Here is a 12,663-nt window from a genome sequence, read left to right on the forward strand (position 1 = left end):
AGGAAAAAGAAAAAAAAGAGAAGCCATCTTCAAGTGGCATTATTGGTACTGTGGACTCAGAAAGACATTTATTATCATTCACCATAGATTATGTCTGATGAAAGTTTGAAATGGAGTCATGGGAAAGACAGAGTTAGTTGTATGTAGTAGGAACATGGCTATTTAATGAGATTCTTCTGGTGATAAAGACTCATTTGAGAATGAGGAGTGGTCTGGACCTGTGATTTATCACTATGAAACATTCCTAGTATGGAAACTCCCTTTATCAGTATAGATCAGTACCTCACCTAGTATTCATTAAGGCTAGATGATTGCAAATATAAGACAGCAATGAAAGAAGGTAAAGAAGTAGGGCAAGATTTTTTATGTAAGTATTCAACTCAGCCCTCTTTTTATTTGAGGATATGTGGGGTTTTATACTGAGAAGACACTGCCATGCCATTCTTTTGGATGGGACAAGCAGCATATGTTCATCAGTACTGCTTGCTGTGGACTACTCCCTCTGTGGCTACAGCTTGAACTGGGCATAACATTAGATGAGTTGAAATAGATCCTGGGGAGTTGTGGGAGCTGAGGCAGAGATGTGAAGTGGAGATTGGAAGCAAGGCATTAGGGATATGAGGTTGACTATTAGATACAATGATGCATTGAAGCTGAACTGAACTGTCACCTTATGAAAATCTCAAAGGAGGGTGACATGGAGAGTAGGATTACTTCTATTGGTCCCTTTTATCCTTCAAAGTTCGGTTATCCTTATGGGACCCCAAGGTTTAAATATTTTCCCCAGATCCTAATTCATTTCCCTCATCCCGGAGGAGGTAGGATAGTTGGGAGAATTTGGAAGAGGTGATTGGAGTAGCTCTTCATAAGTATCTCATTCATTTTGAGTGTTGTTTTTACAACATATTCCTCTTCTTCCATATCTCAGAGATACATCACTTATAACAAAGAATAAAAAGGGGAAAAAACCATAGTCCTGCCACCCTAACCAGAGCATTGAAAAAGTCTACATTCATAGTCCACCACATTTTCAAAAATTAGCGGGGGGGGGGGGGGGAATGTCTTCTCATATCTCTTTGATACCGAGCTCAGCCATTATAATTTGACAGTATTTATTTTTTATTCCTTTTTGTTTTTATTTTTATTTACATTGTTTTAATCATTCTTGTAGTATTTTCCTCATTCTGCTTACTTTACTTTGCATCAGTTCATTTTTCTTCCCATGCTTCTTTATATTCATGATATTTATCCTATCCATTATTACTTACAAATGAGTAATATCTCCTTATATTAATGTGCTGCAACTTGTCTAACTGCTGAGCTTTCCTGAGTCCCCCACCCCCACCCACTATCAACTTCAACTACAGGAAGATTTCCTATTTCCGTTCCCCTGTAGTATTACTCTACCCTCATTCTTCCCTGGACTCTATTCCTTTCTTTCTTGTGACTTGGCAGAATTGACATTAGATCTGGAGAATTTAGGCAGCTAGGTGACAAAGTGGTTGGAGTGCTGGGCTTGGAGTCAGGAAGACTCATCTTCTTGAGTTCATATCCTGCCTCAGACACTTAGTAGCTATGTGACCCTGGGCAAGTCACTTCACCCTGTTTGCATCAGTTTTCTCATCTGTAAAATGAGCTGGAGAAGGAAATGGCAAACCATTCCATTATCTTTGTCAAGAAAACCCCAAATGGGTTCACTAAGAGTTAGACATGACTGAAAATTAATGAACAACAACTGGAAGTTTGAAAAGCTGAAGTGGTTTGGAGAAAATGATCAATCTCCCATATTATTGGTCACATGATGCAGTAGCCAAATAAATAGATTAGTAAATAAAATGTGTTTGGCTACCATCTGGATTTCTTATGTAGTGATGGATTGTGAAGGTGATGAGTTATATGGGAAGATCCCAAAGTCTTGCTTGAGAGTAAAGATGTTCCTATTTTAATAACAGTGAAACATTCTTTCACTGTATTAGCTTATGAGTGTCAATTCTTACATTTTCTGTGTGAGCATTTACACCTTAGAAACTGGCAAACATTACAAATCCTGGACTGATTGATTGTTTTATTGATTGTTAACACTTAAGAAAGTGATGAAGAAAATGTTAATACTATGAGTTAAAATTAAAAGTGTGTTGTATACATTTTTTTTTTTAGTGAGGCAATTGGGGTTAAGTGACTTGCCCAGGGTCACACAGCTAGTAAGTGTCAAGTGTCTGAGGCCGAATTTGAACTCAAGTCCTCCTGACTCCAGGGCTGGTGCACTATCCACAGCGCCAGCTATATATATATATATATTTTTTTAAGGAGGCAATTGGGGTTAAGTGACTTGCCCAGGGTCACACAGCTAGTAAGTGTTAAGTGTCTGAGGCTGGATTTGAATTCAGGTACTCCTGAATCTAGGGCCGGTGCTTTATCCACTGTGCCACCTAGCCGCCCCTCTTGTATATATTTTTAACAGAGGAAAAGACTGTTATTAAACATTTACCATGGGGGCAGCTAAGTGGCACAGTGGATAGAGCACCAGCCCTGGAGTCAGGAGTACCTGAGTTCAAATCCAGCCTCAGAAACTTGACACTTACTAGCTGTGTGACCCTGGGCAAGTCACCTAACCCCAATTGCCTCACAGAAACAAAAACTAAATACAAACAAAAAACCACATTTACCAGCCCACTACTAATCTGAACCCTTTCTGACTATGTTACTGTCAGTTACATATGTGAAAAAGGGACTATTTACAAAATTCAGGTCAAGCTGATTTCTTTTCAAATTAGTATGATGATACAAAATAAGTTGATCCTTGATTGTAAATATTAGGACTTACCCCTCTTTTTCATTATTTATTACAATAAGTTTAAACTCTTACCTCTCTTTTCTTGTGTTTGTTTGTTTTAAAACATCTCTCCCCTCATTAGTTCAGTGCATGTTAATTCATTTTTGTACTAGTCTTGTTGTTGTTCAGTCATTCCAGCCATGACTGACTCTTTGTGTCCCCATTCCGGGTTCTCTTGGCAAAGATTCTGGAATGGTTTGTCATTTCCTTCTCCAGCTCATTTTACAAATAAAGAAACTGAAGCAAACAGTGTTTATAAATGTCTGAGATTGGATTTGAATTTCTGACTCCAGGCCTGGCTCTCTATCCATTGAACCACCTAGCTGCCCTTTTTATTAGCCTTAGTCAATTATGAATTGAGTGATTATTTTTCACTAATGTAAGGAATTCCTCCAAAGGGATTCCATCTTCTGATTCAGATCATAGCCTCTCCTGCAACCTATAGTCTTAGAGAGTTACCTGATGGCACTGAGATACTAAGTGACTTGCCAAGGATCACATAGATATTATAGATCCAAGTGGAACATGAGCCTAAGGTCTTCCTTGTTCAAGGGCTTACTTCCCATCCAATGGTTGATGCTACTCTGCCTCTTTAAATGGAAAAATATGTTGAGAAAAGGAGAGGAAATAACATGTAAATGTAAAGCTGACCAGAAATTATTTGGATTTTCTGCTTTCAAAAATAATTTATACATTTTCACTAGCATAGATCATTGAGAATCAACAGCTTTTCTCCTATTTTTTTCCTGAAATCTCATGATGCCAGATAATAATGGACAACATGTTTCTTCTTTCCTCAGATTAATTGGCCAGAGTGTTTACCTTTTTGTAAAATAGTACATGAGCTTTGCAGTTTGTCTGGGCTGAGTGAAAGGAATGTAACAATCTTTCTGGCTGAATATCTTTATCTAATGACTGTACCAAGATGAGAATTCCCTACACAGGAAAATGTGGATTAAATTTCCATACAATTTCTAGGCCCTTGCAAGTCAGGTTTATATAGCTGGAATATTGCCAAAAGAATTGAGAAGGTGCATCTAGTGAATTTGGTTCACAGAAATCTCTGCCAAATTCACCAAAACATCTGATGGTGCAGTGGATAGAATGTTAGGCATGGGAATAGGAAAACCTGAATTTAAACCTGGCCTCAGACACTGGCTGTGTGACCCTGGACAAGTCATAACTTCTGTTTGCCTCAGTTTCCTAATCTGTAAAATGGAGATAATAGCATCTACATTGCAGAGTTCTTGTGAGGATCCAAGATAATAATATTTGGGAAAAGCACTTAGTACAGTGCACATAGTAGGCACTGATATGTAAATGCTTATTTTTTTCTTCTCCCACCAAATGATTTCTGAGCTCTCATTTATTTCCTTTGGTCCTCATCGAGTGACATTTGTAAATTTCTCCTACACTGTTAGTGTGAGTATGCCAATTTCTTTCTTGGCTTTTATTGCTTGGTTTCCCCTGGATCCAATGAGGGCGCTGCTACCTGATTCTGATTTGGCTACCCCAAAGAGAAAAAGACAGGGAGGAGTAAGCTGATTGATTACTTAATGGCATTCCCATTCTTAGCTGTCAGATCCCAGGTGGGAGCTTTAATCTGGAATGTTCTGATACAGCCTGGAGGAGAGTTACTTTCAGGTAATGATGAAGTTGGGGTGGGGGAAGCTATCTTTTGCATGAAGCTGGCGAGAGAGGAAGGAAATTCCTTTGAACATAATCTTGCTAATGACAAGTTCAACCTATTACCCTCCCGTTGGTGCCTGCAAATTTGTCTTAATGGTGTTTCAGAATATAGGGCTGCTGATACAATCTAATCTGAGCAGGTACTGAGAACTAAGCACATTACTTATTCATGAAATGGCTGATGGAGATGGAGACCCAGGCAGGACATCAGTGTATTGGGAAAGCAGGGCCTCTGAATCTTCTATTTCTTTTAATCTGTATGAAGTAGAAGAGAAAGCACATCAGTTAAATGTGCATCTGTCATTTACATGCTTGGAAACATGTCACAGTGAGTGGTGAAACATTAGTAATTCTTTTTCCTTCTAAGAATAATTAATTCATGTACTTACAAGTATAATCTGCATCACAATGAAATATTTGGATGTAAGCGTAGGTGTAATTAACACCAGAAAAATCTATGAAACAACAGAAGCAAGGAAACTGGGTGTTAAGTCGGCTTCTGATGCAGCTTTTGTATTAAGGTATTAAGGAACACAATGAAACACAAGGTGGCCTTGAGAATTTGGAGGACCAATAAAGTGAAGAGAACTGTTTCACTAGTGAACCTGTGCATGAGATTTGAGCTCTTGGTGATGGTCTTTCAAGCCTTTAATGTTGCTCTTTCTTACAGATTAATGACATTTACAAAGAAGTCTAGTTTGGTGTGCTTTATGCTTTGCACTCGATGAGAGTTCTTTTGTGGGGTAAGGTATAGTGGGGGGGGTATATTTTGTTTAGTTAAGTCTTTTTGTCTATCTTCATGTTGTGTAAACATTCTTAAAAGTCCAGTTAAAATAGTACCTCCTGCAAAGAGATTTCCTTGATTCCTCAGTAAGTAATGGCCTTGCTACTTAGAACTCCCAGGGGATCTTATTATGCACTTCCCTGAGGCATTTATTTACATAATGTTGCATATTATAGTTATCTACAAATATATAGAATTTGTATCATGTTTTCCTCCTAGAATATAAGCTCTATTAGGGTACTGGCCATATCTTAATTAAATTTTCTATTGCCCCTAGAGCCTAGCACAGTGCTCTGCAAAGAGCAGATAATTAAAAAATATTTTGTTGTTGTAATAGACATACGGGGTATTCAGTCTTAAGGGTTACTATACATATCTGAAATAGACACATAATTATTTATGAAGTAACTAATATTGATAAAAATATACATACTGCCTCTATTGCTAACCATAAGGCCTTAGACTCATTCCTGCACTCATTGCTTTTTCACATACTACAAATATATAAAATATATATCCAAGTGAGAGAGCTAAACTATTTGATTTCCATGTGGAAAATTGTTCTTTATTTAAATATTTAACTAATATAAATGTGTCACTAATATAAATATGTCAAGAGCAATTCATGTAAAACATGGCGTTTTTCAGGGACCATTTCAGTTTTATGTTCTCACATAGCATTAAATCCATTATCATCGCTTTTAAATAAATTAAATATCATTTCCAAATGAATAAATTCAATACAAAACATGAGACTAACCACTATTTCATTGGTTGCAGTCTGGCCATATCAAAAAAATTCCAAAACCCCCAAACTTATGTTAGTAATATTGTCTTGAAGGACTACTAATTAAGTGGTACTGTTTCATGTTTTGTTACCATAAGATGTTAAAATGTTGCTGGTTCAGGGTCAGCTAGGTGGCACAATGGATAGAGCACCGGCCGTGGATTCAGAAAGACCTAAGTTCAAATCCGGCCTCAGACACTTGACAGTTACTAGCTGTGTGACCCTGGGCAAGTCACTTAACCCCCATTGCCCCACAAAAACAAAACAAAACAAAACGTTGTTCAGTTGTGTCAATTATGTCTGACTCTTCATGACCCCATTTGGGGTTTTCTTGGCAAAAATGTTGGAGTAGTTTGCCATTTTCTCCTCCAGATGAGGAAACTGATGCAAATGGTTGAGGCAAACAGCAAAAAGTGACTTACCCAAGTCACACAGCTAGTGTCTGAGGCTAGATTTGAACTCAGATCTTCCTGACTCTAGGCCCACCATCATTGTGCTAACTAGTTAACCAAGATGGTAAGATACATGGGAATGAATCAGAGACACCAATATATCACCTGATAGAAATGATCCAGTTCAGATGAATAAAATGAGCAAGCCATAAATGTGCATGAAATTTCCTGCAGAAATTAATTTTTATTATATACTAACATATCATAACAAAATTGGAAACAGATAATTGTATAGTCAAGGGTTTCATGTTACTTTTTGTCATTGGTACCTCCAGCATCATCATATACAACAACATATTACGTGATAATGCAATTCAACATAACAGGAAACAACTTTTTCTCTAAGCCTAGATTAAATGAAAGAACTGAAACTGAAGAGCTACTAAAATCTTGTGAAGAAAAAAATTGAATAACCTTAAGTCATTAGAAGTCTTTATTTAACTGAAACACTAGAAATTTTACATAAAAATGAAAAGTACAACAGAAACAAAATTGATGTCTCAAATCATTTTGAAGAGAATTAAGAAACAAAGAATTCAAAGGGAAAGAGAAAGCCCAAAGACAGTAGATGTGGAACATTTTTGGTCACCTAGAAGGTTTCAAGAAGATTTAACCCAATGAAAGTAGGTTCAAATGTGAAACAGAAAATTGTATACCATTACTAGTATGAATGACAGAAAAAATATGTGAAGGAAAATGATTTAAACTCTGTCTTATTGCAACATGGGAAAGTAGCAGGTTCATAAATACTCCATGATTATTAGCCCAAACACTTTACCATTAACACCTGAATTACCATTAGCAAAGAATTTACCCAACTTCTCAAATACAAAGTTAATCTTATTTATCTTCTTTAACAGAAGGTATAACATGTTTACTGCCAAAAAATGAGAATGCCAATGATGTCTTAAAATGCAAGCCAAGTATTTGTTTATGTACTTTATACAAAATGTTCACAACTTATATCACTCAAAAGAAAAAGAACATGTAAAGAAAATGATATATTGCCTAAGGGACAAGCAGGATGTTCTGAGAAGTCCAGGAGGTGGGAAGGCCATTTATTGTTGACTTATCGTTTATTGATCAAGCACTACAAAAGTGTCATAACATTTACACTGCAAAGCCTTTGACTTAGTTCTGCACTTATTTATTTACATAATCCAAATGTTTTTTTTTTTAAATCCAAGTTTAGTGAAAATGCTAGGGTATTTGATATCCACATGGGAAATTGAATTTGATTTAAAACATACCATCAACTCAGTAATATCAAGAATTCTATCTACCTCTTAAAAGAGGGCTAATAGAATAAATATGTAGGATGAGATACACATTTTTGGACATGGACATGGATAATTTGGCTCAACTACACATACTTGTTTAAAGAGTTTTCTTTTTCTCTCTTTTTTAATGGAGGGTGGGAGGGAAAGGAAAAAAATACTTATTAATTGAAAAAAGAATATAAACATTTTAAAATGTAATTATTTCAACAAAAGGAAGATAGTTTAAGCCCCTTCTGCTTCTAGCTTTTTTTTTTAAGTGAGGCAATTGGGGGTTAAGTGACTTTCCCAGGGTCACACAGCTAGTAAGTGTCAAGGGTCTGAGGCCAGATTTGAATTCAGGTCCTCCTGAATCCAGGGGCTGGTGCTCTATCCACTGCACCACCTAGTTGCCCCTGGCAATTTTGTTTTATGATTTCATAAGATATGATGTCTGAACTCTGTTTTTGACTATGTCTTTTAGGTAGTACAGTGATTCTTAAATTTTCTCTCCTTCACCTGTTCTCTATGTCATTTGTTTTACTAAGAAATGTCTTAAATTTTCTATTTTTTTTCTTTTTAGTCTTTAGACTCTGTTTTAATGTTTCTTGTTGTCCCATGGAGTCATTAGCTTCTATTTGGTCCATTCTAATTTTCAGAATTTTTATAATAAATTCTTTTTTCCCTTGACTCATTCTTCCAGCCTATTCTCTGACATTGAAATTTGTATTAGGGCCAGGATCTTTGTACTTCTGAATGGAAGGTCCTACTGTCACTTTCTTGGGGATATTATATGTTCTTTTTTTCAAGGCTCTCAGATCCTACTCAAACTAGGGACTTGGAAGCTTTCAGTGCTCTGAAAGGGATCTGATCTAGGACAAAGTCTAGTCACTTCCTCTCTGGTCTGAACTCTTCAAGTTGATGACTTGGGTGTGGTATGAACAATGGTTGACCACTGCTAGTTTCCACCACCATCAGTCAGCTGGAAAGCTCTGCTGAATCAGAGATGAAAGAACTGATTACTTCCCTTTGGTATGGGTTTCCTTGGCTATTCCTTTGCTGACCAGTTTGAACGAGGAGCTGGGACTGGGACCATGCTCCACTCTAACTTTGCTCCTTGCTTGCTTGCTCTCTACCCAGTGTTACTACTCCTCTCCCTGAATTGTATCCTTTAAGTGCAAGTCTGTTTCTCAGTCTCTGCTAGATCAGTGACCAGGAATTGGTGTGCATAATAGAGCTGCCTAATCATACCTGTTTCTATACCCTGGAAATATTTAAGTCCCATTTTCCTGAATCTGGGACTTCTTTGTTATCCTAGTGCACAGCTTTTCCCTTGGTACTGGTGGGCTATGCCTGGCAAAAGGTTCTATCCCCCACTAATGCATCATTGGTGGAGTTACAAATAGATCCAACCATTCTGGAGAGCAATTTGGAACTACAGCCAAAGGGTTATCAAACTGTGCATACTTTTTTGATCCAGCAATACCACTGCTAGGTTTATATCCTAAATACATCCTCAAAAAGAGAAAAAGACCTATTTGTACAAAAACATTTTTGGAAGCTCTTTTTGCTGTAGCTAAGAATTGGACATAAAAGGAATTCCCATCAATTGGGGAATGGCTAAACAGGCTGTGTTATATGATGGTGATGGAATATTATTGTGCTATAAGAAATGACAAGAAGGGTGATTTCAGAAAGGTCTGGAAAGACTTGTATGAACTGATGTATAGTGAAAAGAGCAGAACCATGAGAACATTGTACACAGTGAAAGCAATATTGTTTGATTAAGAACTGTGAAAGACTGAATTATTCTCGACAATGATCCAAGGCAATCCCAAAGGACCATCAATGAAACATACTATCTGCCTCCAAAGAAAGAAATGATATTGATGGAGCATAGATTGAAGCATGCTATTTTCCCCTTTCTTTCATTTTTTCTTTTATTAAAATTTTCTTATGCAAAATTACTAATATGGTACATATTACATAATTGTACATGTTTGACATGTATCTGATTGCTTGCGGCATTAGGGAGGGGGATAGGGAGGGAGGGAGAAATGATAGAATTTGGAACTCAAAACTTTAAAAAATAAAAATGTTTATTGTTTTTTTAAAAAAAAAAAAGGTTCTGTCCCCCAGTATCCATAGTCTTCCCTGTCTATCTCTCTCTCTCCTGACCTGGGATAGAAAAAATGATTTGCTGAGACTTTGTTTTGGATTTCTCAATCATACTTTGGTCTGGTGCATGTTTAGAGTTGGAAGGTGTTTTATTGGGGGAAGAGCTTGTTGTCCTCTTTCCTTTTACTCTGTCATCTTGGTTCCCCCTCTGAGAGGTTTCTTTTATTTTGTTTTTTGGATAGAAGAGACTTGGGGATGTTTGTAGGCATCAGGGAAGGAATCACTAGCCAGGGAGAGTTTAAAAATTAGAGAGGGAGAGAATTATATTTAAGGCAGTCTGGTAATAGAAGACAATACTGTGATCGGATCAAGGGAACATATAGAGGATTTGGTCTTGGTGAGGGAAAAGACCACCTCTTCAGCAGAGATTGGAGGTGAAAGGGGATATTGTATGGGTTGATGTCATGGGGTTGTCAGCTGGAGAGAAAGGGAGAAGAGGGAGGTCTTGGTGTGAATGTGTTCAGATTTTGGTGAGAATCAAATGAAATAAATTTGTAAAGCACCTGGTACATAGTAAGCACTTAATAAATGGCTATCACCTTCCCATTCCCTTCCTATGCTGCCTTCCACTGCATTTAAGTTGAATATAAATAAGAGCAGGCAATAGAGGTTGCTTGGCATGATGGGAAGATCTTTTGTCTCAGATTCAGGAAGAACTGAGGTAAAGGCCAGACTCTTATACCTGCAGTCTGTGTGACACAGTCTTTGTGACCCTGGACAAGTCCCTTAACCTCTCTTAGCTCCAACTAAGTCTTTAAAATCATGAGTGGTAGAGTAGGTGTCAGTCTGCATTGGTAATGTATTTGTTTGCTAGAGAGTTCCTTTACAGCAATGAAATTATATGTCTAGATCAAAGAATATATAAAAGTAATCAAGTAACTCTGGGTATCTTTAATATGGACCAGTAAAGTCAAGACCATTGGAGTGACTTCCGAGTGTGATTCTGATGTGCTGGCATGCACTTGAAAGTGATGAGCCATCCTGCTGGTGTACTTTGACTCCAGGCTGATTGACAGGGCTTGTTTTTATGCTTTTCCTCATGGAGGAAGAGTGTGGAGCATTCTCAGCTGAGATTGGGTTCCTCTGGCTTCCTCAAAGCACCTAAGCTCTTTTCAAGCATCACATTCTGCTGACGTCTAGCTGAGTAGCTGTGGGCTATTGAGTTAATGTCTCCTTTGAACTGTGACTGTGCAGTCACCATGTACCAACAAGTTCTACAAAAACTGATGAAGGAAAAGAATTGCTGCTCAGGTCAGGGGTCTACTTCTCAGAGCAAAATAGCTCAGGCTTTTATTCCCTCCCTCTCTTAAATACTCAGTAGCAGCTGATCAGATGGGCCACAAAAATTTGTTTTTTAAGTAATAAAAATTTATGGTAACTTTGAGACTAGATGTTGATTTTCTTAATCCCCTTCTTCACCTTTCCCCCATCCCAATGGAAATGACCAAATTTTAACAGCTCATGCTGACATTTTTGATAAAATTATTTCAGTTACAAAGTCATTTGGCTACCTGGTTGACAAAACAGTATTTAGAAGAGGAGTTAGGGCTGGGTAAAACATTGCTTAGAAAAGGTAGAACTGGGGGTTAGTCATAGAAACAAAATAAAACAGAATTTTCAAACTCACATGCCCTAAACAGAACTCATTATCTCACTCTGCACTCTTCCCCTTTCCCCTTGCAAATTTTATTATATGGATGGGCAAAGCCATCTTCTCATCACAACTTTGGTATCATCCCCAGCTCCTCATTCTCACTCACCCCACATGTCCAATCTGTTGCCAAATTCTGTCATTTGTTCCCTTTTCTTCATTGAAATTGCTGGGGTTTCTTTGTCGTGTTTTGTTTTGTTTTTGCAGGGCAATGTGCATTAAGTGACTGGTCCAGGGTCAGACAGCTAGTAGGTGTCAAGGGTCTGAGGTAGGATTTGAACTCAGGTCCTCCTGAATCCAGGGCTGGTGCTTTATCCACTGATGCCACCTAGCTGCCCCCACTGACATTGCTGTTGCAAGCTCTCATCACTTCACCCCTGGTCTATTGCAATAAGCCGGTTTCCCTGCTTCAAGTCTCTACTCAATCTACCTTCCACTCAGCTGCCAGTGATTTTCCTAAAGGATGGGTCTAGTCATGTCACCTCACTAGCTGATAAACTCTAGAGTTGTCTTATCACTTCCAGGATCAAATAAAAATCCTATGTTTGGCATGTAAAATTCTTCCCAACCTTACCCTTTCCTACCTTTCCAGTCTTTTTACATTTTCTCACCTCTATGCACTCTGTGACCAATCCATGCAAACCTTCTTGTCATTTGCCAAACACATCACTTTATCATCTAACTATGCATTTTCACATTCCGATGCATGAGATGCTCTTTCTTGTCATCCTTGCCTTCTGGCTTCCCTGGCTTCCTTCAATACTCAATTTTATTCTTACCTTATGCAGGAGACACTTTCTGGTTTCTCTCACTGCTAGTGTTTTCCCTTTAACATTACCTTCTATTTACTCTGTATATATCCTGTACATGTTTAGTTATTTGAATGGTATATTCCCCTTTAGAATGTGATCTCCTTGAGGGCAGGGAGCATGATCTGTCTTTCTTTAAATCTTCAGTCCTCATGAAGTGACTAGCACATTTTAGTTGTTGAGTCATTTCAATCCTTTTTGACTGTCCGTGACCCCATTTGGGG

The 12,663-nt window shown here is 37.8% G+C and overlaps 1 protein-coding gene across 2 annotated transcripts in view; it reads left to right on the forward strand.

Annotated features, from left to right (window-relative positions):
• Window positions 1-12,663, forward strand: part of CA10 (carbonic anhydrase 10) — a 715,328-nt gene that overhangs the window by 74,584 nt on the left and 628,081 nt on the right. The window lies entirely within an intron of this gene.

This window comes from Dromiciops gliroides, chromosome 4 (assembly GCF_019393635.1).
Source record: "Dromiciops gliroides isolate mDroGli1 chromosome 4, mDroGli1.pri, whole genome shotgun sequence".
In the NCBI taxonomy this organism is placed as follows: Eukaryota; Metazoa; Chordata; class Mammalia; order Microbiotheria; family Microbiotheriidae; genus Dromiciops; species Dromiciops gliroides.